The sequence below is a fragment of the Capsicum annuum genome, unplaced genomic scaffold (genome assembly GCF_002878395.1).
Source record: "Capsicum annuum cultivar UCD-10X-F1 unplaced genomic scaffold, UCD10Xv1.1 ctg3121, whole genome shotgun sequence".
NCBI classification, from domain to species: domain Eukaryota; kingdom Viridiplantae; phylum Streptophyta; class Magnoliopsida; order Solanales; family Solanaceae; genus Capsicum; species Capsicum annuum.
The window spans coordinates 186,341-192,019 of record NW_025837826.1 but is presented as its reverse complement, the minus strand read 5'-3'; positions in this window follow the sequence as shown (position 1 = coordinate 192,019).

Below are 5,679 nucleotides of genomic sequence, written 5' to 3'. Positions count from 1 at the left end.
TCTTGTTTTTCTTTAACCTTGAAAACTAGAGATGATTCTAAACTACTCTGAACCCATATATCACCCTCTTCTATATCGACTAAGAGAACTCCTAGTCTGGCAAGCTAATGGACTTCCTAAGCTAACTTCTTCTTACTATCCTCAACATGAGAAACACTACCCATGGATAGTCTACTGAGAGCATCGGCCACTAAGTTGGCCTTCCTCGAATGATAAAGGACACTCATGTTTTAATCTTTCAAGAGCACTAACCACTTTCTCTGACAAAGATTAAGATCTTTCTGAGAAAAGACATACTAAAGACTCTTATGATCTTTGAACACATCTACATGAACACCGTATAGATAATGCCTCTAAATTTTCAAGTCAAATACTACGGCTGCTAACTCAAGATCATGAATAGGTTAATTCCTCTCATGAGGCTTAAGATATATAGAGGTGTAGGCTATAAAATTACCATGCTGCATGAGGACACAACCCAAACCTACTCTAGATGCCTTAGAATACACTACGAACCCATCTAGACCATCTGGGAGAGCTATGACTGGAGCTGAGGTGAGTCGAGTCTTCAACTCCTGAAAACTCTTATTGCAAGGATCTGTACACTAAAACTTGACTTTTTTTTAGTTAATCTGTACATAGGGGATGAAATAGAAGAAAATCCCTCAACAAACCATCTGTAATAGCCAGCCAAACCCAAGAAACTCTTGATATCTGATGGAGAGATAGGGCGAGGCCAGTTTCTTACTGCTTTGGTCTTTTGAGGATCCACTCTAATTCCATCACTGGAAATAATATGACCAAGGAATGCTACTGACCTTAGCCAAAATTCCCACTTACTAAATTTGGTGAATAGCTGATGATCTTTGAGAGTCTGAAGTACTATTTTGAGATGGTCTGCGTGATCACGCTAACTACAGGAATAAACTAGAATATCATCTATGAAGACTATGATGAACATGTTCAAGTACTATTTGAACACACAATTCATCAAGTCTATGAAAGCGGCTGGGGCATTGTTAAGACCAAAAGACATAACTAAGAATTTAAAATGACCATACCGAGTACAGAAAGCTATTTTTGGAATGTCACATTCTTTAACTCTGAGCTGATGATATCCGGATCTGAGGTCTATCTTAGAAAATAACTAGCACCCTGAAGTTGGTCAAACAAGTCATCAATACTGGAAAGAGAATACTTGTTCTTAACCGTGACCTTATTGAGTTGATGGTAGTCTACACACATCCTAAGGGAACCATCTTTCTTGTGCACGAATAATACTGAAGCACCCCACGAGGAAATGATAGGCCTGATGAATCCCTTATCTAAGAGATTCTTCAATTGTTATTTCAGTTCTCTGAGTTCTGTTGGTGCCATTCTGTATGGTAGAATAAAGATAAGAGAAGTATCCAAAAGAAGATCAATACCGAAGTTCCCTTTTGGGAGAAATTCTTGGAAGATCTTTGGGAAAGATATCAGAATATTCATTCATACTAGGACTGATTCAAGACTAGGAGTCTCAGAATTAGTGTCCTTAACTCAAACAAGATCATAGACACATCTTTTAGATATTATTTTCCATGCCCGAAGGTAGGAAATAAGCTAATACCTGAAAGCAAATACACTACCCTTCTACTCAAGGATGGGTTTATTTGGGAACTGAAACTGTACTATTCTTTTCTACAGTCGACTGTGGCATAGTAGGAATAAAGCCAATCCATCCTGAGAATGATGTCAAAATTAGTCATTTCTAATTTGACTAAGTCTGTTGAAGAAAATTTCTAAGATATCATAACTGGGCAGTTCCTGTATACCCATCGGGCTATGATGGTTTTACCCACTAGGGTACAGACTGAAAAAGGCTCTGCTAGGATTTCGGGACTGACTCCAAAATCAACTGCTATATAAGGAGTGAAAAAAGACAAAGAAGCTCCTAGATCTAGTAAAGAGTAAACATGCATATGAAAGATCTATAATGTACCAGTAATCACATCAGGAGAATTTTCCTGATCTTGTCGGGACTGGAGACCATATAGGCGATTTGGACGTTGCCCACTAGTACCACTGGAGGTGGCACCCTGCTGATTTGGGCGCTTATACTGAACTGAGAAGCGATTCTATTGACCCTGAATTGGCTGAGGACAATCTCTGACTCTGTGGCCTGTCTTGCCATATCCAAAGCAAATACCACTGCCAGCTCTGCAAATACCTTGATGGTGCGTGCCATAAGTCTGGAAAAAAGGATAGGTACGGGCACTGCTAACACTACCCTGGGACTTAGAGCCTAGTGCTCTATATTTGTTATCATCTCTAAACTTAGGAACTGGAGCACTGGCTGAAGAAGGAGCTGGAACTGATTACTTAGGATGAATCTGATAGCGATTGCCTCCCTCTGACTTAGGCTGACTAAAGTTAAAGCTACCTGTCCTAGCTCTCTTATTTTGCTTCTCCCTATGCTTAATCTTCTTCTCCTCTATCTGCTGAGCATGAGTCATAAGCCTGGCTAAAGTCATGTCATGATTCAATATGGTGGATCTACACTCATTAACCATGCTATCATTCACCTATGAGACAAACTTACTCATCCTAGCCCTGATGTCTACAACTATATGAGGGGTATATCTGTCTAATTGAGTAAACTTAAGAGAATACTCTTTCACTATGATATTTCCCTGCCTGAGGTTGATGAATTCTAGCACCTTAACTTCTCTAAGCTCTAGGGGAAAGAATCTATCAAGGAACATTGAAGTAAACTCCTCCTTCTCAATTGACCCTGCATCATCTGCTCTCTCTGACTTTAACTGCTTGAACCAAGTATGAGCAACATCCTGCAACTAATATGCAGCTAGATCAACACTCTCAATAGTAGTCACCCCCATGATGTCTTTAACCTTCTATACCTGATCTAGGAATTCCTGAGGGTCCTCATCTACCTTAGACCCTAGGAAGGATGGAGGATTCATTCGGGTGAAGTCCTGAATCCTAACTGCCGCTGAATTGGCCACTGGGTTGACCAAAATAATAGTTGGTCATTTCTTTTGAGTGGCAAATGACTGAGCAAGAGTAGTGAATGCGACCCTGAACTCCGCATGAGAAATATGATCGCCCAAAAAATCTTTAGGCTGAGGGGCTGACTGATTTTTGTTTCTTCTTTTAGGAGGCATGTTCTGTAGAAAAAAGGGAGAATGGAGTAAACTGAGAGATTGACTTGATATTATGCTCACTGGCACGACATGAATAAAAGAGGGAAAACTATTCCTAAAACATATTATAGCCTCCTGTACATAAATGGGGTGTGTAACATACCCATGTACAAGACTCCACTAGATGCGGCTTTCAGAATTCCTAGGACTCTATTGAACCTTAGGCTCTGATAATAAGTTTGTAATGCCCTGGATCTGGTACCCAAAATTCTACACGGTGCCTATGACCCTGAAGGACCACAAGCTAACCCATGACTGATATCTGTACCTATATACTGCATAATATGACATAATAATATGAAAACATGCACTGAAAGGCCATAAGGTTCAATACTGAACATAATCTGAATGATGTAACATCTGTGTGGGGTAATAGAATACCTAAAATAAAATTGAAAATACTGGAGTCTGAAACATGATAGTCTAGAACGGCTCTAACTGGCTGAACTATCTGAGTAAGGAGATGATGGGACATGTCCCCAACTAACCCCAACTAATAAACTAATTAATGAGATAATAGGGAATAATCATGCCCTTGAATGATGATTACTTCAAATTCTTTCTGCTGAAATTGGAATCTACAGCTGATCTACAGCTCAGGTTTCTGAACTTGTGGTATAAGACACCATAACATAAATGCGTCAGTACTTTGAATATACTAGTATGCATGTGAGGTAGGCTGAATGCATAGGGTTTATATGCATGAACAATAATTATAACTGACTAACTATCATGAGTGTAAGAATACATGCATGGGACATAACAACTAACACTAATACTATGATAACATGATTGCTGAATCTTAATATAACTGATAACATGAATAACTGTATCTAACAGTCCTAAATCTAATGGAACTATCTGAGTTCCGTACTGTGTCTGAGTTGACTGTATCTGATAGTCCTGAAATCTGAAGAACTATCTAAGTTCTATTACTGAGACTGATACTGAGAATGTGAGAAGTAGTCATCTAACTAACATGCCCAAAATGATACATTATAGCTGAATTAGGGTCCAATCTATGCCCTAATTAGAAAGGTGTCAATACCATGCCATTGGTAAGGACAACATGTGAGTGACCCTAATATTGCAGGTAACTCTAGTAAGAATGGTAGGAACCCTCATATAGCAGGCTAAGCCACCTCATCTACCCTTATATAGAAGGATATGATGTCTCAACCTATGATGGCTATATAGTTCTGGAATTCAAGGATTGCTTCTAAGAATCACACCTTTATATAACAGGTGAGTTCCAATCCTTGGGTTCACTCGGTGCTAATTTCTACTTCCATCTGAATAGACACTAAAGATAATTTATTGAACTGAACATGGATTGAGTTACTGAATTTTGTTGACTGATAGAATATTAATGATATCTGAGAATTGACTGAGTTCATAAGATCATGGAGATTTCTTGAGTCATAAGACTGTCTGAAGTCTAATGATTCATAGCTTGACTGAGAGTATTGTGGAAACATGGCATGGCACTAGGTACACAACAAATATTTTGGGTACAAGTACCCCCAGGACCCGATGGAAGGAAAACTGGCCAAGCATAACTTACTTGAACATATAACTAACATCATAATCCATAATACACTTATAGAAGCATTCCATCAAAACATGTGATAGGTATAACTTATACATACATGGGAATTTCATAATATCATACTAGTTGGGCATTGTTCCTTCATCTAGGCATTTAATCAAGTACATGGTAGGCATAGCACATATAGACAAATTATACAACAATTAATCATAATGATTCATCTCTAAATTCATCATCTAGGGTTTATTCATAGGTTCACATGAATATAAATCTATACAAATCAATTCCACATAAAATTGATCACCCAACATGGATTTGAATTCAATTGATCATTCTCAACATAAAAAAAAACAAACCCAACAAGAAATTCGTAAATAAATCCATAAACTTAAACTTAGAAAAGATATTCTTGGGTTTCATGGATGAACGAAGTCCATGAGAACACTACGCATACCTTACTTCATGATTTTGCGAAGATTGACGGACGAAATTCTTGATTTTGAATCTTCTATGAGAAGACCTAGGTTGTTCTTGAGAGGCTTTTGAGAGAAGAGAGTATATTTTGGGTGAAAAGTGGCTAAATCACATGTTAAAGGGCTTAAATAGGGGTGGGAAATTAACCCTTTTAACCTTGGACGCTTCTTGTAATTTTAGTAAAAATTTTTTGAATTGAACCCCTGGCGCGACGCGGTGCTATCACGCCATGTCACTGGAATTTGACAATTGGAAAACTGAGGGATGGCATGATGCAGAGCCATCTTGTTGCCCCTTCTTTTGTGACCTGGAACTTTGGCGCGACGTGGAGGAAATCACGCTAAGACACTGGAAAAGGAAAATTTTGAATTTGGTCCCTAGAGCGACGTGCCATAATCGTGGACCCCTACTTAAATTTGATAAATGCCATTTCCTCTTGTGGCACGGTGTGCC